This window comes from Anabrus simplex, chromosome 1, assembly GCF_040414725.1.
Source record: "Anabrus simplex isolate iqAnaSimp1 chromosome 1, ASM4041472v1, whole genome shotgun sequence".
In the NCBI taxonomy this organism is placed as follows: Eukaryota; Metazoa; Arthropoda; class Insecta; order Orthoptera; family Tettigoniidae; genus Anabrus; species Anabrus simplex.
The window spans coordinates 386,425,055-386,450,462 of NC_090265.1; the positions used below are offsets into that span (position 1 = coordinate 386,425,055).

The 25,408-nt window shown below is 38.3% G+C and overlaps 1 protein-coding gene across 6 annotated transcripts in view; it reads right to left on the reverse strand.

Moving 5' to 3' along the window:
• The window catches only part of LOC136856820 (protein bric-a-brac 1), a 1,345,352-nt gene that overhangs the window by 1,282,366 nt on the left and 37,578 nt on the right, over window positions 1-25,408 (reverse strand). For all 6 annotated transcript variants that reach the window (XR_010858465.2, XM_067134959.2, XM_067134961.2 and 3 more), the window contains one exon: window positions 918-1,031. The gene's annotated coding sequence lies outside the window, so the exon portion shown is untranslated. The remainder of the gene's footprint in view (window positions 1-917; window positions 1,032-25,408) is intronic.

Below are 25,408 nucleotides of genomic sequence, written 5' to 3' on the forward strand. Positions count from 1 at the left end.
AATAGAGTTGTTAACATTTCATCATTTTTTGCCTTGTTTCTTCTCTAATTCTGAACATAAGAAAGGCAGAAACAGACTTAAAATCTATACAAACTGCATAAAATTTGAAACACCAGGTTCTTCAGGATTTGCAAACTAGTCTATAGAAAACTGAAAAGTAAACTTTAATCTGCAGAAACGCATGTCTGATGATTTGAGGATCTAATTCCGACAGCAGCCTTTACTTCACCCGCAGTGGAAACTGCATTCAGAAATTCTTGTATAACTGTAGCACAACCTCGTTACATGATTGCACTTTCCTAGATATCACTTTATCAAATTTTCCAAGCAACAAACGATTTAATTTATCAAGGTATGATTTACTGGTCAAGGGTTTGTTATTTAAAAAAAAAAGAGGTATCATGCTCACTTAGGATCTAGTCAGATCACGAATTCACATAAATTTATCTTCAAAAAATTATGAATTTTATTTAGTCCAATGGCAGCAAATTTGTAATACAAAAATTATAAATATCAACTAGCCCCATTAAAAAATACACTTCTTGAATGATCAAAACTTTTGACATTCATTTAAAAATTCTGCATGCACTAACACCATGAATGAGAGCTTCACTTAAGTAAGTCCCTGAAGATAGGCTAATTAAAAAGTCATTGGCTATTTATATTCTTTTCTTAGATATAACAAAACCATACTACATTTAGAGAGTTTTTATTTATATTACTTTCGAGAATTGAAAATTATAATTCCAGGAGCCATGCACCTCTGCCAAAAAATGCGTGAGAGTTTATCTAACGTTCAAGAACTGTGGATACAACAATTTTTTATGTACACGATACAGGGAAACTCCAATCAAATACAGAGGTCACAACATACAATTTAAGCACTAAATTGTAAAAAAAACATTAAGTCTACTTACCAGTAAGGACAGTTACCATATCCCGAATGTTTTTTTCACTGGAAGCCCGAAGTTTTATGCAGGAAGAATACTGCATACACGACAGATCAGGAAGAAAATCATGTATCACATGTACTGAAATATAAATAAATAAATAAATAAATAAATAAATAAATAAATAAATAAATAAATAAATAAATAAATAAATAAATAAATAAATAAATAAATAAATAAATAATACACTAGTAATTCATAGAGAAAAGATTTAATAATAATACAACTTATGATATGTCTCCAAGAAACATTCCTGAGGTACAGAACTTCGCAAACAACTTACAAACACTAGTTGTCTGAAATATACACAGTCGAGTCACATTACTATGACCATCTCAAACATTTGTATCGTGAGTCATAGTCTGGCAGATACTGATTGTTAAAACTGACCTTACAGAGACATTACATTTGAAACTTGGAATATGAACACTAATGCAGAAAACATGGAATGTAAATTAACATTTCATAGACAAGAGTGAAGAGCATGGAGAAAAGACAAATGAGAGCAATATGTCACGTTTAAGACCCCAAATTTGTATAGTGGACTATTTCATGTACACTTATAGACTGATGAGAAAACGAGGAAGAATAGAGTATTCTTGGCAGAAGAACGAGCACGAGCAAGCCAACGGATGAAGGAATACTGGTGAAAGAGGAAGGAGAAAGAGCTTGAGAAACCAATGGAAGTTGCGTAATCACAGCCCATAGATGGCTGAAACAAAAAGAACAAGAACAACAACAACAACAATAATAATAATAATAATAATAATAATAATAATAATCATGAAATTAAGGTGTGTTAAAAACTGAGGTCTCAGGTGAATTCAACATTGTACAAAAAAAAGTTAATTTTAACACCGATTTGTTAATAGTGAGGATGTGAAAAGTTCCTAGTCAGTTGAGCATACTTATTTTATACTGCACAGACACAGGCAGGTCTTATGGCGACAATGGGATAGGTAAGGGCTAGAAATGGGAAGCGATTGTGGCCTTAATTGGGGTACAGCATGGTGTGAAAATGAGAAACCACAGAAAATCATCTTCAGGGCTGTCAACAGTGGGGTTTTTAGTTCATAGGCATAAAATCCAAACCACATAGCCAACTTGCTCGGTAGTCAGGTAAGTTGTGTATGCATGTGTGAGAGACTTCAGTTGTTTTAAAGCTCTTCCCAAACTGATAGATAACAGTCTAAACAGACAATGGTTGTTCCTTATCCTGAATACAGACTGATTGAAGTAGACAAAGGAAAGATATTCGTGGCTATGATATTCAGGAGAAACTGATGCCTAAGGGAATATCATCATCATCATCATCATCATCATCATCATCATCATCAGGGCTTATGTAATTACATATTCCATTCCTTTATTTATAGATAACTGAAAATGAAAAATGTTGACAAACTGTGGTTCTGACATAGTTTTATACTTGGGTTTCATTTTAACATATTTGTACATATTCTTAGTGACATTACATATTTTATGTCTTATAGGAAGCATGAAATTTTTTGAAGAAATAAGCTATGATAATTTTATTCAGTAATGGTTATGTTTTCATTTTCAGGCAATAAGGACAACAGGAAATTAGCTATAACAATAAATCTGCAATTTCAAGTTCATCACGTCTTTTTTTTGTTTTTTGTTGCTATTTGCTTTACGTTGCACCGACACAGACATGTCTTGTGGCGACGATGGGATAGGAAAGGCCTAGGAAGTGGAAGGAAGCGGCCGTGGCCTTAATTAAGGTACAGCCCCGGCATTTTCCTGGTGTGAAAATGGGAAACCACGGAAAACCATCTTCAGGGCTGCCGACAGTGGGGCTCGAACCCACTATCTCCCGATTACTGGATACTGGCCGCACTTAAGCGACTGCAGCTATCGAGCTCGGTTTCAGCACGTCTGGTAGTCATAATTGTTAAGGTATCAAGTACTTACGAGCTGCCACCGGGGTTAGCCGGTTTGAGTACTGTTGGTCAAAAAATGCTTCACCATCAGAATGTTGGCTGGCAGTGTGAGAGAGGTGGTGATATACAACTGAGTGGCTCAGGGAAGAACTACCCATTCAAACCTACAGTTGATTTTTAGATCTCTGCGGAATAAGTATCCTAGCACCATCTTCCAGCACACATAAGTAGCTTATAGTTGTATTCTTACTCGTTAGACTGCGGCAGCAAGAAAACTTTCCAACATTGTTGTGCGCGAATGGAAGAACTCCCGATACAACTCCTGTTAATGGAAATTCTAAGTTCCCATGAAGGGAATGAGATTCTTTTCCATCTGATTTTTACAACTCCTGTTATGTGCCTGTCCGTTGCCGGCTTGCTCAATTAATGCAGCGGAACAGTAGGCTAGTAGCAGCATAATGACAGACACAGGTGGATCCTGTACCAATATCTGTGATGTTCCAAAGGCCAAAAGTAGAAAAAGGAATGTGCAGGAATAGAAAAAATAAAATACAAAGAAGATGAAAAATTATTATTATTATTATTATTATTATTATTATTATTATTATTATTATTATTATTACAGTTACATGATCCATCATTTGCAGGAAGAGAGATTATGACATGTACTAGAATCCTAATTAATATAAATAATAGACATGATACAGGCTTTTGGGCTTATGCCGCGTAAAAAAAAAAGTGAAATTCTTTACGTTTCACAGAGAACTTTGCTCTGTGTCTTCAGAAGAAAATCTTGACTGTTCATGAAGAGGACTTCTCCAAGAATAAGGTTTGAAATTAGACGTTAATAACAGAAGTGGAAGTGGTATATTCATCGTCACCAGATGGCTCACCGTACGTGGTATAGGGCTAGCATTCAAAGCGGAAGCTGATAGAACCGCCAGCAGAATCAGTCTGAGAGGGAGTCACATAAAATAACAGGCGTACACACATATGAAGGTAATGACGTTGACACAAGTCTGGAATGAAACATCTGGTGATGAGGAACGAAGAAATTTGGAAAACACCTAAACGAAATAACAACAGTGAAGGGACAGGTAAGGGAACTACCTACGTAAATCCTTTGTGGCTGGCAACCACGTATTACTTAATTGACAGCCAGTGTCCCTGTTGAAATTGTTAGGATTTCTACATATTTCCACAGCTTCCTGTATAATCCTGGACCAGTAGTGTCTAGTGTGAGTAAGAGCTCGAGCATCTTGGAACACACCATCATGACCCGATGATAGGGCGTGCTCAGCTATTGCTGATTTGTCTGGCAGGTTGAGACAAATATTTCGTTCATGTTCCTTGATATGAGTATCAATGGACCGGCATGTTTGGCCAATGTATACCATGTCGCAAGTACAGGGAATGTCGTATACCCCAGAACGTAAAAGTGGGTACAATTTGTCCTCGGTTTTACTCAGACTGTGAGCAATTTTAGTGGCGGTGCCAAACACGGTTTTTATATTGTGTTTGTGGAGGACCTTGGTAATTCGATCTGTGGTGTTGTGAATGTAAGGCAGGTAGGGAGTTCCCTTCACTTCTTCCTTCTGTGAGCTTTGCTTGGTCGTTTCTCTGGGATGCATGGCTTTATGAATCTGCACTCATTATAACCATTATCCTTGAACGTGACAGTGTTTCCATCTCCATCTGGATATTTGATGGCTCACAAATTCATATCGCCCTCTTGGTGAGTGTCGTGAGAATGCCTTGTTTTTGTGCTGGATGGTGGTAAGAATCTGCATGAAGATAGTGATTTGTGTAGGTAGGCATACGATAGATGGTACGACCTAAGGAGCTGTACGGATTCTTTCCCACTAGAACATCCCAGAAAGGAAGGCATCTGTCCCACTCCATCTCCACAGTGAATTTAATTGAAGGATGTTGCTGATTCAGGTGGTTTAGAAAAAGATGAAGTTTCTCAGGACCTTCTGTCCAGACCACAAATATATCATCAAGATCCCTCCACCAAATCATAGGTTTGACAGGCACTGAAGCAATAGCCTCCTCGTCAAAATGCTCCATAGAGAAGTTAGCCATTACGGGTGAAAGTGGACTTCCCATAGCCACCCCGTCCGTCTGTTCGTAAATATTCCCACACCACAAGAAATAGCTGGAAGTCACGCAGTGGTAAAATAGCTTAATAATATCCTCAGGGAACAGATTTCAATGAGAGATATGGCCAAGTCAATCGGCACTTTAGTGAACAAGGACTGCACATCGAAACTCACCAAAAGTGGATTGGGTTGAAGGGTTAGGGTTGACAACTTGTTGATGAAATACTGAGGGTCCCTAACATACGATTCAGTACGTCCTGAGTATGGTTGAAACAATCTGCTGAGGTATTTAGCCAGAGCATACGTAAGAGAACCTATCACACTAACAATAGGACTGATGGGAACATCTTAGGGAGTCCATATAATCTAGGCCTAGATGCCACTGCGTCCCCTGGGGACAGATGTTTGGCCTCCTCTTCTGGAATGAGGACTAACTTAAGAGCTTCACAGTGGCATTGGACACACAAGTGGTAGGATCACATGAGCTGAGTCTGCAAACAGGCTCTGACAATATAGCGGAGATCTTCTCTGACAATATAGCCGAGATCTTATTCTTATACTCGTCAGTGTCCATAACCACCGTTGCATTACCCTTATCAACTGAGAGAAGGGGCAGTTCAGAATCAAAAGTTCCTTCAGAGCTCTCCTGTTGCCTCTTGTTAGATTGGGCATGGGTACAACAGCAGACCTTATGAGTTCCACACATTTCTGCCTTAACTCTTCAGCCTCATCCGTAGGTAGTTTGAGGATGGCTGGCTCAACAGAAGTAATTAATTCCTCAGTGGGAATTTTAGACGGAGTGGCAGCGAAATTAAGACCCCTAGCTAGAATAGCCATTTGGTTCTCGCCCAAGGATTTCTTGGAAAGATTGACGATAGTTTTACTAGAATCTAGGTTCGTGCGAGAGACTGTCTGTTTCTGAGCCTGTCGGAGGAACTTAGATTTCAGTCTGAATGACACGTGGTTGAATTTGCATTCAGCCTGTATAGCAGTAATGCAATCGAAATACTACCACAATTCCTCTGAGAGAGTGTTGCTTAACAGCATGTGTTAATAAAACAGCTCTGGGGATACTGAGTCTAGTTCCTTACAAGTGTAATGCACTCTCTTGACCACAAGAGCCTTGCTAGCATGCTGATATATTCTCCTGGCCTTCGGAGTATTTAACGTGCGCTTCAGTTTCACACAGTTGGGAATGATAATGGTCCTGGCATCTCAGCAGAAAGCATAAAGAAGAACAGATTTCTTTCCCCTTAATTTACTTAATTTTGAAGCCTTCCTAAAAGTATCCTGCCCATAGAGGTTTTTAAGTTTACCATTGATGCTTTCATGGCCCATACTTACAGACATGATACGGGCACAGTAGGCTAGTGGCAGCGTAATGACAGATGCAGATGGATCCTGTACCGATATGTGTGATGTTCGAAAGGCAAAAAAAATAGAAAAAGGAATGTGCAGGAATAGGAAAAATAAAATACAAAGAAGATGAAAATTCATCATGTCTGTAAGTACAGAGCTTGAAAGCATCAATGGTAATATCAGTAATATATCACTGAAGTTTCATGCTGTACACAGTTTAATAAAAACTTTATCTCAAAAAGTGCTCCAGTTGGGATGGGTACTTCTTCCACTGAGCCCCTCAATTTTTAATATCTAGATTGCATACCAAGAGTCTGGATTCAATTAGAAAACTCTATGCAGTGTTCATATGGAGTGAGGGCATATGACGCTATTGAAGGTAATTCATCAGTTGATTGGAGACGTTAAGCCTTGAGCAGACCCCTTGCTGCTATTCGGTAAGAGTAGGTTATGTGCCGGCAACTGGTTCTTCACGCCATTCCTTTCTACTATCATACATCACGCCGTCTAACGAGGTTGATGTCAGAAAGCGCATCTGGTCGTCAGAACTTGCTATGAAGATTAATTTCACTTCATACCCGACCCCGCAGAAATGCGACACAGGTGCTCTGTGATTATTACAATTTACGAACCTCATCGTGTAGATCTGTATTGATACAGATAAAACTAAGAAACAATGTTAGGATTTGGTCCACCCAATCAATACATATCACTTTACAAGTGAACTATTTAAATAAAAAACATATTAAAAATATTTAGGTACATGTTTCGTCTCTATTCGAGACTTCATCAGCCATAAAATCGTGGTAGATTAGAAAACTCAAAATCAGAAACTGAAAAAATTGGAAGAACCCAATGCCTTTTTAAGGACTATTTGAGAAACGCAAAAGATATAAATATATTATTTACACAAATTGACCTCACTTCTTGCAGAAACTTTTGTCTTCAATGTTAAAAAATGAAATATAACATGAAATTGACAAGCCTGCCATAACGTTTATAGTTATGAATTTCATTGGTTCCATATTGAAGTGGGATTACAGTAAAGTTAAATTCTTTCAAGGTCCACCTATTCAATACAATGACGCTTTATTGTGTTCTAATCACATGTCAAATGGTCAAATGGTACTAGTTTCGGCATCTCTGTGCCATCATCAGCCTTAAGTATAAATTAAATTATATATATATATTCCTAAAACATCTAAAACACATTATAAAATACAATCACTGCAGTGATATATGAGATAAGTTAAAATTATGATACAATTGATTGCTGTGATATAAAATTCTTAAAATTCTGGCTGTTCGTTACATAGTTCAGTCTGTGTACATCCGGGAGAAGTGAATTTTTGCTGTTGTATGCTATCTGTGTGAGCGACATTTATTCCTTTGATATTAGGTGGTTCCAGAGAAGTTTACTTTGATCACGTAAGATCGTGATATAAATAAAGATGAATTCCCACTTCAATTTAAACCTGAAGGAGAAAGTAGCCAAGTTAGACGTTGGAAGCAATGTATGGAAGTTACTAGAAACAACAGGATCATTGAATGATGACTGACTCACCTTGTGCAGCATGTTAAACTGTTGTTACACAGACGGAGCCGGATGAAGTGTGTGGGCAGCGGTAAAGGAGGCGAGGGGAAGAAAGGAGGCGGAGCACCTGCAGGGGAATGGAACTAAGGCGGAGAGGAAGGATGGGATAGTGGGTGTAATTGACGGGAGTGTGTATTCCAGATTACTTGGAAAATCAAAATGTTTTTCGATAGTTTGGTATTTTTAAGCCAATCGATTAAAAGATCGAAAAGGATATTAGGTTTCTCGTAAATTTCACTTAAATTATAATTGGGGTTGAAATATTGATCGCAGTTGATGTAACAATTTTGAATAATATTCATTATGGGTCCCTTGTTTGCTGTTTGAAGAACTTCCATATCTTGTTCAATGTCGGTAAATTTGTGATTAGTGTCGTGCATGTGTATACCCATGGCGGAGAACTTATTGCGTCTCATTGCGTTTATGTGTTCTGAATATCTAATCGTTGCCATAAGAACTATCTGTGTCGGTGCAACGTAAAGCCCCTAGCAAAAAAAAAAAAAAAAAAATTAAAAAAAAAAATCTAATCATAAAGTTGCGTTCTGTTTGACCTATGTAAGAGCTGCTGCATTCATTACATGTTAGTCTATATATTCAAAATTTGGATTAGATACTGGGATTATTGATCGATGCAGAGTTGTGTAAACTTTCGGAGGTTCTATTGTTAGTTTTGAATAAAATTCTTACATTGTGTTTCCGGAAAAGGTTGGTGATTTTATGGACGTCGTTATTGTAAGTGAAGGTGGTTGAAATAGGAGTTTTTTCTTTTTCTTTTATGAGTTTGGTTTTAGGCCGGTACCTATATTTGTTTATTATTTGTTCTATAAACGGCGAGTTGTACCCATTGAATTTGGTAATTGCCTTTATGGTATTAAGTTCGTTATTTTGATGGGTACAAATTCAATGGGTACAACAGGCCCCAAAGTCAAGAAGCCATCATGTGGACAACGGTTTGCTAACAAAGAGGACATCGTAACAGCATTTCGGAGAGAGGTGTCACATGTTAGCGATACACATGCAGCGAATGAAATTCAGCGCCTGCCCCACCGCTGGTAACGCACAGTGGAAACCTTGGGTGATTATTTCGAAGATCTGTAACCAATGGAGACCTATCCTTTGTACGTAGTCTTGTGTATTGGCTGTCTATACCATAATAAAACAATGTTTACCAATGGCCTGTGTTCTGTCACTTTCCTACGAGAATCTCCTGAAGTCACAATTTGTCTTCAGGCACTATGCATAAGTACATACCCTATATTTCCAAATGCATATCTTAGATTTTCCGAGTTGTCTCCTGTTCGCAAGAAAAAAAAATAGTTGCCATGACTTATGACTCGACCCTCGTATAATGCATTGTGCCTTTGTATGTGTTACAGCAATGTGGCCCAAGAGACAAAGGAGTTTCCAGTTGTCTAATTCCTTGTCTACAATTGTCTAATGGTGTTTTTATAAGCAGTCCGCTCTGCTTGGACGTGATTACGATGTTGTATATCGTTCTTCATCAGATTTGTTTTTTCTTCCTCATCCATAATTGACAGTTTCTCTATTACAGTTTGATTGCTTCTACCATTCATACAAGGATCAGTCTTGGATTTCTGAACTACTATGTTACTGCAAAATGTATGCCAGATGGAATACCAAGACGAGAGTGATACAGGAATTCTCTCTATTGATTTACACTGTCAGAGTATAATGTATGAACGTACTTCTTAGACATGCTGGCTGGGAGAAGCATGAGATCACTTCTTCGTTTTGTAGGGATCCGGCCTGGCATGACAAGTGCATTCTGTTCACTGAAATTATTCATAAAGTTCACTGCATGTTTACGATCATCAAAAGGAATATTTTATCTAAGAAGTCTTTAATACGTTTTGGTGAATTTTAGGCTGCACCCTTTCTTTCTTGAATTGTTCCTTTAAATTTTTTAGCCTCTTAGAGCCACAAGCAAATACAAATTGAAAAAATGACTGACACACCTCCTGCCCTCTGAAGTGATAAATTGTGTAAGTTTCTTTCCTGTCATAATTTTTTCTCTTAGTAGCTGTCGTCATTGGCTGGTTTCGTACTAATGCATTCATCGCACCCATCATTAATACGTGGTGGTGATTGACATGTTCTCCACAATTGTAACCCATTTCCTGACATTCTGTTCTCGAAGAATGAATGAAGCTTTCAGGAAAAAAAAAAAAAAAAAAAAAAAAAGACTAGTGCAATTTCTTGTACATCCACAACCCTTATTTTAAAAAATTCTTTAACCTCCTCCGTATATTCGGAGGCTGTTTGAACTTTGGGAACATCATGTAGAACACTTATGTCCACATCAACAGCATCCTCCTGCAACTCGTCTATTGTGAAAATTTCAGAAGGTTCACTTCCCTCAAAATCACTATCCTCACCAGAATTTTCAATTTCAAACTCGAGGGGTGCACTGAAGTAATCCGAAATAACATTTGATAGTTCGGCGGCAAGTCACTGTCTGTATATTGTTTTAGAGATTTCACAATAACATCTGCTGCATCACTAGGCCTTGACATAGTGAGAATTATTACTCCTTATTTTGGAACCTAGTCTATTTTAAAACGTTTTAATAAACTTAAATATACAACTATATGAATAATAACGCAAACACCACACTTCTCCACAGTATAAAATATACTGAAAGACTGCGTCGGTATCGGAAATGTTTGGAGCAGAGAGGATGTTTATGAAACCTATTACCTTTATTATAAGTGCCCAGCTAGGGTTTATTTATCATAACACAGTCTAATATACACAGTCGCGAAGCTCCTTAGTAATGAAATGGCATCCTGTTGTCAGGCGGAACGACACTAGCGCTCGTAGCGGCCAGCAAGCTCTAACTGTCCGGAAGAATTCTCTACCCAACAGCTGAATGCACTTTTCCACGTAAATTATAAACTGTAACCACCTCGACAACTATATTAATCGCACATTTTAATAAAATACGTTGATACACTAGACTACAGCGAGGTAATAATACCGAAGGAAAACAACAATAGTTTATTTTTGAAGGAACAGCTGATCATACCACTGTAGTTACGGTTTTAGCCATTTTGAAAATACTATTATTGAACTGAATTTGGTAATTTCACATAAATCATCAAAATAGTAATGAACTAAAAAACAATTCAAATAATATTCAAACATCTCAGGAACCTAAATGGCTGGATTTTGAGCTTTTTTGTTTTATGACACTGAAAACATTTATTGCAAAATATCACGAGGTAATCTAATCTTAGTTTCACAAATAATTTCAACACTAATGACTTAGTACCTTCACAGCATTAATGTGGGAAATCAGGTATTAACATTAGGGAATTAATAGTATACTACATCGAAGTTAGTAAGCATACAGCCCACGTTCTCTAGGCTCCTCTGACAAACATGCAAGTAGCTGGGCGGCTTATCAGCTTACATTTCAGAGATAGTGGGTTGGAACTCCACTGTCGCCAGCTCTGAAGATGGTTTTCCGTGGTTTCCCATTGTCAAAACAGTCTGTACCTTAATTAAGGCCATGGTTTCTTCCTTCTCTCTCCAAGCCCTTTCCTATCCCACTGTTGCCAAAAGACCTATCTGAATCGGTGCAACGTATGACTGTGTGTTGTGCTCCTTTGAGACGGGCTAATCATCTCTTATCAACAACTTTCGGTTCGAAGAAATCTGCGGAGTTTCCATACTAATTACTTCTTCTCTGCTGACATAAACTGGCTATCTCCAAAATGATTGGAACATAACGTGATGTTATTGTACAAATAGTTCACATTTTTCTTCAATAAATCATCCCCCCTACTATTTACAAGCAATTTTCTTGCCTTTCTTCTTTTTTTAATCCATTTACCCTCCAGGGTTGGTTTTTCCTTCGAACTGAGTGAGGGATCCCACCTGTACCGCCTCTAGGGCAGTGTCCTGGAGCGTGAGACTTTGGTTTGGGGGATACAATTGGGGAGGAGGGCCAGTAGCTCGCCCAGACGGCCTCACCAGCTATGCTGAAGAGGGGCTTTGTGGGGGATGGAAAGATTGGAAGGGCTAGACAAGCGAGATGGAAGGAAGCGACCGTGGCCTTAACTTACGTACCATCCCGGCATTTGCCTGGACAAGTGGGAAACCACGGAAAACGACTTCGAAGGTGGCTGAGGTGGGAATCGAACTCCCTTCTACTCAGTTAACCTCCCGAGGATGAGTGGACCGTTCCAGCCCTAGAAACCACTTTTTCAAATTTCGTGGTAGAGCCGGGAATCAAACCCGGGCCTCCGGGTGGTGGTAGCTAATCACACTAACCACTACAGCAATTTTCTACACATTGAAAATCAAAACACCGCTACTTGTTAGAGGTTACGGTTGTATTGAAACGTTATTTAAGTTCATATAATTGGATGGATTTCACTATGAGTTACGTTCCTGAATCAGTGATGCCTACTTATCTGAAGTTAAATTTCTGAATCTTCACAATATTGTTCTCTTATCCGAAAACGTAAACAGTAATTAAGGCTTTAATGTACAGGATCTTTAGAAAGCCTAAAGAATGATAGCTCTGGTGTCTTCTTGTAACTGAGCAATTTATTGAGCCACACACACCTTCTTTCATGCATACCATGTCAATTTAATAGAAAACCGATCATCTATAATGTAATTACCTCACGCTTACCTCGCAAAACGTATACAACTTACACATCCCAGAAGACCGGCAGCTTGCTGGCCACGTGGAGCGCTGCAGTCGCATGGATGAAAAAAATAAGCCGAGCTTTGCGACTGTGTATATTAGACTGTGTATCATAATATAAGATATCCGAGTCATCTTATCTTATGCTCGCGCAGCTATGAGCGCGAGCGAGTGTGTGGACCCTCGCTTACGATGCGAAAAGTGGTCCCTTTTCTTAGTATTAAATAAACCTCATGTTTCAGCAGTGATTATTGTCAGAGGGCTTTTAAATTCACGCAGAGAGTAGATGACAGTCTATGCAATACATAGGTATCAAAAATGAAAATTTGACATTTTACTCCCTTCAGTGGTTTTTTACAATTATTTCGTGAACTGTTGACCGAGAAATGTTCCCTTATCTTGTGCACACACGTATTTTGAGAATAATACATATTTAATTACATACTTTATGAATATAACATATTTCTTTGCTGTTTACTACATTTTATGTAAGTACATATTTTGAAATTTGATATTACACAACAATCTGGGCTCTAATCATCATTATCACTTACAGGATGTGAACATTATGAGATGACAAGCAGTGAGAGACAGTAAGAAAGTTTTAATTAAAGTTGGTAGAGCATTAAGAGTCCTGCATAGGAACAAGGCACCTGGAATTGATGACATTCCCACTGAATTACTGACTGCTTTAGAACAAACCAGCATGGTGAGGTTATTCCACTTGGTGTGCAAGATGTAGAAGACAGGAGAAGTACCACTTAATTTTCGGCATAATGTTGTTATACCTATTCCCATAAAAGCCGTGCTGACAAGTGTGAAAACTACCGAGCCATTAGTTCGGTATCTCACGCCTGCAAAATTTTAAAACATTATTTATTTATTTATTTTATGCCTTTGTATGTGACTCACGGCCCTCTTTTACACTTAACCACAACATACAGTACATAGTCACATAACTTGGAAAAGTAACATTAACAGTCTCTAGGAACTACCTAAATTAATGGAGTAATATTATAACAGATTATAATTAATGATTAATATTATCTAGCCTATTTACATCACCTAACAATAGCTCTAAATCATACTTGCACTCATACACACTAACATTCATACAAGCTGATCACGTATTTAAGAGGAAATCTTGACAAGACCATTTAAATGAGACGATTGAAGTGCTATTACCTATACTGACAGGGAGTGTGTTCCATAGCCTTGCCCCAGACACTCAGGAAAGAGTGGCTGTATACAACTGAGTGATTAACCGGTATCATAAGGGTAGAAGTCGATCTGGTATTATGTCCATGGACAGATAAGAGGAAGTTAAAATGTGAGGATAGGTATTCAGGTGTAAATTCGTTCAGAAGTCGAAAAATTAGTGTCGCAGTATGTAAATTTCTTTGCTGATCGATTTTCAGCCAGGATAGTTTCTCATAATAAGGGAAAATGTGTGAAAAGTTCAAATAATATATAAATCGTATGCAAGAGTTCATTGCCCTTTCAAGTTTCATAGTTTGTTCTGCAGTTGGATCGGATAAAACGACATCATAGTAATAAATTATTGGAAAAATGAGAGTTTGAATCTTTATTTTCATGCTGTGTGAAAGAATGGACTGTTTCATTTTTAGGGGGTGAAGAGATGCATATACCTTTCTGCAGACACTTGTTATATGGTCATTCCAGTTTAATGTGTCATTCATGACAATGCCTAAGTTTTTTTTTACAGACTTCTGAAAAGGTATAGCTTCACCACAGAGCATGAGGTTAGGCTGTTGTGTGATGTTTAGCATATTTAAAAGCTTAGACTGTCCTATTATGATTGCTGGTGTTTTCTTGGGGTTAATTAATAGGCAGTTCTCTTTAGCATACGAGCTAATTGAATTTAAAGTTGAGTTCATATGGTGGATTGCTTTGTCAATGTCGGGGACTTTAAAGTGTGAGTATATCTGAAGATCGTCAACATAAAGGTGATAGTTGCAGTCATTCAGTTGAGAAGAAATGTCATTAATATAGATTAAGAATAAAAGAGGTCGAAGAATGGACCCTTGGGGAACACCAGAGAGCTTAGTCCTCCATTCTGTAGTCTTCATGTTTGATACAACTCGCTGTCATCTATTTTTGAGGTATGAGCCCAAGAGCTGAATAGCAGAATGAGCCATGTGAAGTTTTTGTAACTTAGCTAACAATATGTCTATATTTACAGTGTCAAACCACTGCTGAAGTCTAGAAGTATAGTCAGTTTTCGTTCGTCCATAGCCCGTCTAATGTCATCCGTGATTTTGATTAGTGCTGTTGCAGTACTGTGTCCTTTCTTAAAACCAGACTGTAAGGGATCAAGTACAGAATCTTTTTCCAAGTATTTAACTATTTGTTTATGCATTATCTTCTCCAGAACCTTAGAAAGTGCTGTGAGGATGCAGACAGGTCGGTAGTCAGATGTATTGCTTGCAGGAGAGTTTTTTGGGACAGGCACAATGAGTGAATCTTTCCATTTAATTGGGATGTTGCCAGCAGTAAGGCAGGTATTAAGTAAATGCGTAATAATGGGCAATATTATGTCGATTATGTAAATCACAAATGAATGGGAATTTCATCAGCTCCTGTTGCATGAGATTTAATTGAAATAACTTCCCTTCTTACTTCATGCTCTGTAACGGTATCAAATTCAAATAAAGGACGGACTGGGGATTGTTGCCTTAATATATTGTCAATGGTGTTTTGTACTGTTGTCGTGTCAGGAGTGAGGTGTTCTGTGGAAAAATATGTATTTAATTCATCAAGGGACACCTTGGGATCAGTATACTTCGCAAGTGGTCTGCCAATACTCAGTGACCGAAGTTGTTGCCATTGGAACCAGTGTTAATGTTTTTGTTTAAATGCTGGAAATAGTTAAATTTCTTGTTACGAAGAATGGAAGAATGGAAAGACAAATTGAGACTGAGGTGGGAGAACATCAATTTGGCTTCAAAAGAAATGTAGAAACGCATTTAGCAATCCTGACTTTACGTCTGATCTTAGAGGATCGAATTAAGGACAAGCCCACATACATGTTCGTAGGTCTTGAAAAGGCATTTGATAATGTTGATTGGACCAAGCTATTTGAGATTCTGAAGGAGATCGGTATCAGATACCAAGAACGAAGAATTATCTACAATCTGCTTAAAAATCAGTCTGCAGTGATAAGAATCGAGGACTTTGAGAAAGAAGTAGCAATCCAGAAAGGAGTGAGGCAAGGTTGCAGTTTGTCCCCCCTACCTTTCAATGTTTATATAGAACAGGCAGTAATTACAGAAGATCTGGAGAAATTGCTGAATGGTATGGACAGAGTCTGGGGTAAGGAGTACATGATGAAAATAATTGAGTCCAAAACAAAAGTAATGGAGTGCAGTCGACAGTCAGGTGATGCAAGAAATATTGAATTAGGAAATGAAGTCTTAAAGGAAATAGATGAATCCTGTTACTTGGGTAGTAAAATGCAGTCTAGCACAAGCAAAGAAGGCCTTTCTTAAGAAAAGAAATTTGCTCACTCAAACATTGATATAGGGATTAGAAAGATTTTTTGAATATTTTCATCTAGAGCATGGCATTGTGTGGAAGTGGAACATGGACGATAACACTGGTCGACAAAATTTGAACTTTTTTTTTTTGTTAAAAGGGAAACAATAGGTATTTCTGACTTATTTTTTTGTGCTGGTTTCAAATTATTTTACAGAACTTTTCCATCACCCAGGGTTTTAAAGCAATAACATAAAAACCACTTTTCGTGTCTATACACTATAACATTGATATTTTAGTTGAAATTACACTTACTCACTTAAAATGTATGTAAATTGGAGTTTCTACTGTATTTTGCTTGAGGAACATCTCTTATCAGTGTCCAGCAGTAGTCTGCCAGCACGTTTGGGGACCATTTACCCTGGTAGTGCCTTTCCATTTCCGCGATGTCCTTGTGGAAACGCTCCCCGTGTTCGTGCTCACAGCCCCTAGGTTTTCAGGGAAGAAATCAAGATGGGCGTGCAGGAAGTGTATTTTTAGAGACATATTACATCCCATTATCGTGTAGTTATCAATCATCTAACTGACAAGTTCTCTGTAGTTAACAGACTTGAAGTTGCCTAGAAAGTTTTTTAGAACTTTTCTGAAAGATTGCCATGCAGCTGCTTCTTGCATATTTAAGTGGTTTTCAAACTGCATCAGTTCTCATCAGTTTTCATCAGTTCTCTTATTTGAGGGCCAACAAAACATTCCTTCTTTAATTTTAGCATTGTTGGCTGATCCTTGGGAACTTATTTTTTAGGAAGAGAAATGCACTGTCATCACAATTCAGAGCTTTCACAAAATTCTAGTATGATATGCAGTGAAGGCATTGCACAAGAAGCAGCAAAATTTGGTTTAGCCATGCTGTAATCCTAGTAATATGGCTATAACTTTCAAATCCCCCACATATCTGCCAGAAAATTGGTTATACTTGATTGCATAAAGTAACAGCTTCATTTTGTCATAATTTTTCTTCAAAACCAAGTGCATGGGCTAAAGGAATGAATGGATAAATGAATCCATTATGTAATAATACTCCTTTTAAACTTGTTCCTCAACTTTATGCTCAACGCTGAGTGACTGGAATAAATTCTCAACATTATTGCAGAAAACTAGGTCCTCTTCTTTAGATAATAAATGCTCCAAATCCTTTTGGCGTTTGTAGAAAAAACTTACTTTGGCGTCGCCCTGCAGTAGCTTTCATTCTTTCAATACCGAGGCAAGTAATTCTGCCTTGCTTTTACTTAAACCACGATCATGAACCAAATCATTTAAATCCTCCTATGTTACAAAGTGAGGTTCATTTATAACATCTTCTGCAAACTCTGGATCCTTCTGTAAATCATCCTGATGTTCGAAAAATTCTTCAGTCTTGTCATCTGATGGAGTTGGAATGGGAAGTCATAGCCCATGAGGCACTGGTCGAATTGCTGAATTCAATGATGGATATTTTATGTCTGGACTTTGAACTTATTCCAGATACATTTGTCAAACAGAAGTAGCAGTTTGTCACATGATCCTTAGGTTCTCGCCATATCATAGGTATTGCAAAAGGCATATGGTGGGATCCTTTCAACCAGCCAGTTAACCTTTTAAGTGCTGAGTTACCAGTTGAGTGTTTGGTACATCAGTGCTGAGTTTTTTCATTCGTATGTAAAAAAATTTGTAAAAGCCTCAATTTTTAACTTATCAGTGGGGTGATTAGCTTAAAATGTTTATAAGTATTGGTTGTTTATAAATCTACATGGAAATGGAAAACCCTAGACTTATGTTCAATATTATTTTGAGAGAAAACAAAATTACACTTATGTGCCCATGCGTGCATTATCTTTATACAAAGTAAAGTGCCCAAAATAATATTATTTCCTAAAATGTAACTTCTTAGAAGTATATAAGTTGATATTTTAAAATACTTTCCAAACCTGGAATGTGGTGATAGTTATATGTTTTCTGCTGGTTGTTTGTGATGCCGATTTGTTCAACTATCTGCACAAACTCCACTAGCACAAAAGTTTCTAAAAAATCAATGATTTTCGGGTTGCCATGAAACACTATTTGGCCCTCAGAGCCTGTCACAATTACTTGAAAGTCTCGTGAAGAAAAGTAATCCGTTCGCCACAAAATTAGTGATAATATAGCTTTTGTACTCACTGTGTTTTTCTTCTTTTGTTTAGAAGGAGGTTCTGTTTCTCTCTCACATGCAATATTTTCGGCACTCTCTATCTCTCTCACTTTCAAAATCGCTAACAATTCCTTAAAATGATCATTTCCATCATCACTTTCCATTGTGGTTAATATCTGAAAGATTCTGTGATCCGAAATAACATCGCTGAAAGAGCATCTAAATTGTTGCTCTGCCATGTTTGTTTACATCACAGATGAACTCCACAGACGTCTACAAAAAGCTCTGTAAGTTACTTGCTGAAGCTATAATCTCTTATCAGTTAGTTCTACATAATGCCCAACAGATGGCAGAACATGTCAGAGATCAAATTCTCACTCGAAAGTTAACAGGGAAACTAAAAAAAATAATTAAAATTCTCGCGCACCGTCTATAGACGGGCATAGCACTGGTGGACCGGCCGCGTCAGCCCGTCTATAGGTGGGCGTAGCACTCATCGGGTTAATAGTGTTCCACATTTCATACAATATATTTCTGGGGCCCCTGTCTGGTTCTGGTCTATTTTGTTGTTAAAATAAAAGTGATAAGCCTTCTTATAAGAGGAACAAACTTCCATCTCTGCGTTTTGAAAGTCAGCTCACCACACAAGTAACATAAGTTGTTTTTATCATTTATGCACTTTGGAGACATATTTCTTATACACACTACACACACAATACGCTTTACACTACTCCTTATGATGCACTACTATGCATTATATTAACACTTCTATCACAATCCAATTGACAACGGAAGAGAGCACAGAATTAGCTTATTCCTTTTAAGAAAGCTCCAACTTGCAGTGTGCCCGCAGCAAAAGTCGCTATGGGTTCTCTGAAATTCCACTACAATCCGCCACACAGTGTTGGAAGATAAATTCTAACAAGTTTTCTTCCAATTTGCAAAAATGTTGGAAAAACAATTGCGAATTTCACTATTTTCCAGCAAGTTTAGTCGATTCTTCTTCCAAGTGGTCTCGTTTTCAATTTGTGAACAACAAGAAAAGCCTTTTCAAGTACTTATTCTGCTCCTTGTTTCCGATCGTTCACTGTAAGTTATCTGAAATTAATGAGGCTAGATAGAACTAACCTACCTCTCAGTGTACTAGACCCATTTAGAATATGCTAGTTAGCAATTTAAAGTACATTGCAACAACACATTCCGCTACAGTAGGGCACACTGACTCATCTGCAAACTTTACCTTAAAATCATTGTTTTGTAGGAGGATTAATTGTTGTAACATGTGAATTCAAGGCAACAAACACCAAACATTGTAAGTCCACTGTTGAAAAAATGAAATTAAATTTGAACGTAAAATACCCCTTCTAATCAGCAACCAACATACCTACAATGCTAATAAACAGGAAAAACATTATTTTCAAAAAAGTGGGTGATGGACTATTTCTGACTTCATTCTTGGAATCAGCAGATGAAAATACATACAGGGTGGAGCACGAAATGTCATACACTGGAAATTGTTTATAGAAAATGTAATACACAACATATTGAATACAAAATGGCGTTTCAACATTCACTGGCATGTGCACGGTTAGTCCGTGTGCAGGACATGTTCAAAATGTCCACCTTCTCGGTGTACAACAGCTTCGAGGCAAACCCGCATGTTCGTGATCACTCTATGACACAAGTCCTCACTCAACCCTCGGAAGAAAGTCACAGTGGCCGCTTGCAATTGTTGTACATTTTCTGGTTTATGGCGGTAGATTGTCTCCTTCAAATATCCCCACAGGAAGAAGTTGCAGGGATTGAGATCGGGGCTATGCGGTGGCCAGATTGAGCAGCTCTGGAAACGCTCGGAATATCGATGGGACATCACATGGGGCCCGAAATGTTCATTCAGGAAGTCCAGAACAACATTTGCTGTGTGCGGACGAGCTCCATCTTGCATGAACCATTGTGTCTCTGTTGGTAGTCGTGATGCAAAGAGTTCTGGAAGGAAACTGTTTGTCGCAGCCCACACACACACTTTCACACCACGACTTTCAACCTCGTGCACAATAGCAGGCTGTTCTTTCGCCCAAAACAGGATAGGTTTGTTCACTGCACCACTGAGATAGACGCGTGCCTCATCACTGAACCATGTGTTGTGCAATACGGGATCACTTTCTGCAATAGCCCACGCAGCAAACTGTACTCGCCGTTGCTTGTCAAGCGCCATTAGTTTATGACCTGCTGTCATTTTGTGTGGAAACACGTCAAGGTCAGACTGCAGTATTCTCTGAATTGACCGACGAGAGATGCCCAGCTGAACACATGCAGTTCTGGTGGATGTGGACGGGCTCCGAGCCACAGCCGCTCTCACAGCAGCAACATTCTCCAGTGAGCGGACCAGCTTGAGGCGGAGCCGTTTTCTCTCCAGTATGTTGCCTTCTGTTTCAAATTACCTGGCCAGTCTGTATACCATCTTCCAGCAAGGAGCCCGCCAAGTACAGAAATGAATTTAAAGATAAAAATTTCATTGTTCCGTAAACGTTAAAAATTAAATAATTGAAAAAGAGGTTCAACCTATTCAATACATACATACATACATGAATGAATACATACATGTATTGAATAGGTTGAACCTCTTTTTCAATTATTTAATTTTTAACGTTACAGAAATGAACACGAAACCTTTCCTGGGTCCGAGCTATGCTCTTTGTTTCTGCATAAAGCAACACTATCTTCACCTTCTGTTCACGCGTCAATCTTCCTTTGTCCTCCATGCTGTATAGCTGGCAGCCGCTACGCATGCGCGACATGTGGTGCTGCCTGTCGGATCACGCATAAAATAAGGTTTCTGTTCACGAAAGGACACGGTTGTGAGCCCATGTTTACACATTTTATAAAACATTTCCGAGTATGACATTTTGTGCGCCACCCTGTAAGAAACACCTTGAATATGTTTCTGTAACAAATTCATTGTCGACCAGTGTAACTAGCTTAGAGAGGAAGAGAATAGAAGCTTTTGAAATATGGCGTTAGAAGAATGCTGAAGGCGAGATGGATAGATCGAATCATGAATGAAGAAATATTGAATCAAACTGGTGAGAGAAGATTGACTTAGCTTAATTTGATGAGAAGAAGGGATAGAATGACAGGACACATCTTAAGACATCCAGGACTTGTTCGGCTGGTTTCTGAGGGAAGTGTAGGTGGTAAGAACGGTAGGGGTAGATACATTTATAAATATGATAAGCAGATTAGAGCAGATCTAGGATGTAATAGGTATGTAGAAATGGAAAGGTTAGTACACAGGATAGGTAGGCATGGAGTGCTGCATCATATTCATCTATGAACTGATAACACTAACAACATTTGTAGTGACTGATTCGTTTTTGATTTATTCTTAATAATTGGATTTACGTCCCGCTAACTGCATTTACGGTTTTTTGGAGACTCCGAGCTGCCAGAATTTAGCCCCGCAGGAGTTCTTTTACATGCCAGTAAATCTACAGTCACAAGGCTGATGTATCTGAGCACCTTAAAATACCACTGCACTGACCCAGGATCGAACCTACCGAATTGGGTTCAGAAGGCCAGAGCCTCAACCGTCTGAGCCACTCAGCCTGGCAAGATTTATTCTTTAGCCATGGCCAAACAGTTTTGGTATTATTAGCGACATCCTACTCTATCGTTTTTACATAATCATTGAAAGAGGATTCAACTGCTTTTGTGATTTTTAGTTCACAAGAAATATGGCAGATTAAAGAAAGAAAAAGAAAAAAGCTATATTTATTTGGGGCATCATATGTTATGAAACTGCGTGTATTTGGAAATGGCGGAAGTGTCAAGTGTTGAAGGCGAGGAAAAGAACATTAAGGATGACACAAACATCCAATCCTCAGGCCGGGGATATTAATCATGTACAATTAAAAACCCCTGACCCAGCTGGGAATCGAACCCGGAGCCGACAGGTGACAGGTGGGCGTGTTGCCCCCTACACCGCAGGGTAGGACAAATATGGCAGATAGTAGTGACGAGAGTTTAAACATAGTAGTTTAAACGTATATTTCATAGTTGTATTCAGCTGCCATTTCAATGTCAAATAACACTCACTTGTGCCTGTAAACAGGCAGCAATATGCTGGCTAATGGCATTTCTGGAATTCAATGTAAATATGTCAATGGTATGCAAATGGTTGTTGCCCTCATTTGACAGCAATAAGAAGTAACTTATTACCCTTAATTATCTATTCTTCACACAGGTTGCGAAAAGGGATTAAAGTAGTTTAATTATTTTATGTACCGGTATTACTTTGGTAGCATAATCCAAGGAACACTGTACGGAGGTAATAATATTTTATCTCACAATATACTGCAGTGTTCTCCCTAAGACCCTTTTAATGGGCGCATTGCCCTGCCGTTCTTATAGGCCACCCAGATAACATAACCTAGATATGTTCTAGTTACTGTACATGATATTAATACATATGAATCACTGATTAGGGATTAAGTCAACATTTTTATGAAAATGCGCTAAGACTATTTTCAGAACCCCTGAAGACAGACGCATCAATGAACACGGAAAGGAACTAGAGTCTGGCGTGTCTAATGTATTAAATGTTACGCTCATTTTCCTGTTGAGTGCAAGAAGGTCTGCAGTCCAGGACTGGAGTACTTTTCTGCAATCAATTGTTGGCATCCATGTAAATTAAATTATTTACTCTCTTATAATAATGCTCTGTTTGATTCTTGGTATTTCTTACTTTGTAATTTCATTGTTACTTATACTTCTATTTCAATAGGTGATCGGTATACAACAGTGCTAACATTACCATATCTCACTTTCGCCAGTTTGAATTCTGTTCTGATAAGAAAGCCATTGTCGTGGCATCTCAATATATCATTCTCATACATTCTTGCTACGATTATAAGAGCAACCCATCAAATTACCTATTCAGTTTGCCTATCTTAAAAAAATGTTTACCCATTAATACTAAAATGATACCAGATATAAAGAAGTCAGTCCAGTATGTTCCAGAAGAAGAATAAGCCCAACAATTCTGGTGCTCTATTCTTCAGTGGAATAAACAATATGCAGGTGAATCATGCTTGGCTGCTGTAGATTTGTATTTTTTTTTTTAACTACTCTCTATATCACGATCTTACATGATCGAATTAAACTTCCCTGGAACCACCTAACATCAAGTGAATAAGTGTCACCCATATAGACAGCATAAAACAGCACAAATTCACTTATCCTGGATGTACACAAACTGGACTATATAATGAACTGCCAGAATTTTAAGAATTTTTTATTACAGCAATCAATTGTAACATAATTTTAACTTATCACATGTATCATTACAGAAATGTGTTTTATAATGTGTTTTAGATGTTTTAGGCATATGTACATAATTGTTTAATTTGTACTTAAGGCTGATGATGGCACATAGATGCCGAAACTGACGAAGTCAGTCCAGTCATGACGTCACTAACCCATACAGCACTCCACAACAATTGAGTAGTAAGCCCCAGTGTTACACGATTATCAGCGAGCGGTAGAACACTAGAAGTTCAAAATACTCTATCATATCTTGTTCGTGATAATAACATAGTTAATGTTAACCTGTCCAATATTATTGTTAATGCTCTGAGGGAGATAACCTGGAAATTTGATCACATTCATTTTTACGTAGCATTCCTTGCCTGGCTACGCATTCCTGCCACCCGGCTGACTAAAAATGTCTGGGGAAAACACTGTACTGTATTCTGTTTTCATTTTCCTTTTATCTATTTTTATGTTTCTTTTTTTCCCCCTTCTGTGAAACTAAATTTAAGAAATGGCAACATGTGCACGAATTAATGCAATCAAACAATGTTTGATAATAAGCGTTAAAGAGCAGACAAAGATCAGTAAGTATGATAATCTTTGTAGCACGGAGCAGACACACACAATGTCATTGGCATGGATGTCCGTGCACACCTTTGTAATGCTGTGTAGCCCCACCGCCCCAGCAGCAGTTTCAAGTACACTTCCATTAGGTGATGCTGACCTGGTAAAAGAAAAATAAATGCTGGGACCATAAAAATAGTGTGCGATTGAATGAAAACGGCATTGTAATATGGGCGAAAACCTGAATAGGTGACAGAAGACACATCTTGATTTATGCTCAAGCAAGTATGGTAGGGCTGCTGGTCCATGTTGAGAAAATAAAGAATAAGGTAATAATCTAGTCATTAAAATGGTCTGGACACCATCAATATCGACAACCATAATTTTGAGAGTCAAAATGTTCAAGTACCTGGGCTCAGTACTGTTGAATAAAAGTGAGGGTAAGTGGCTTTTGAGGACACAGTCGGCTTGATGATTTCCCCCCCCCCCCTTTATATTATTGCTTTACGCTGCACCAACACAGCGTCTTATAGCGATGATAGGAGAGGAACGGCTGAGTGGGAAGAACGCGAGTGTGGCCTTAATTAAGGTACAGCCCCAGCATTTGCCTGGTGTGAAAATGGGAATCCACAGAAAATCATCTTCAGGGCTGCCGACAGTGGGGTTTGAACTCACTATCTCCCAAACGCAAGCAGACAGCTACGTGACCCAAGCTGTGCGCCCACTTGCTTGGTTGGCTTGGTGTTTATTACACTCCACATATATAGGTCAAGTATGGTGTCCCAGAAAAACAAGATACAACTGTACATGGCATTAGTGTGACCGGTAGTACTATATGGTTGTGAGACATGGCCAACTCCACAGATGTTTAAGCAAATTTGTGAATTTGAGGATTTTTTTAAGTCCGAAGATCTAAGGTCCAGCTTACAACACAGAGGCAGGAATACAGGAAAGATGACACAAGGAAGAACTGTACCTGTGGCTTAGAAAAAATATATTGGGAAGATGATAACGAGAAAAGAAATGCAGTGGCTAAGACATGTTTTAGAGCAGAGGGTACTCTCCCTAACAAGAGTATTTACCCATCAGTCAACTAGATATATGAGGATGGCAATGGAACAAGTCGAACGAACAGCCAGCTTTGAGGATGCACGAAACAGAAGTAAACAGGCCAACATCTGTGACAGATACTTGCAATGTGAACTAGCCTACTGTGGATATTTTATCAGGATTGAATTTGTCTGAATTTTTGTAAGTTTGTACATGTTTTGACTTCTGTCAGGGGCAT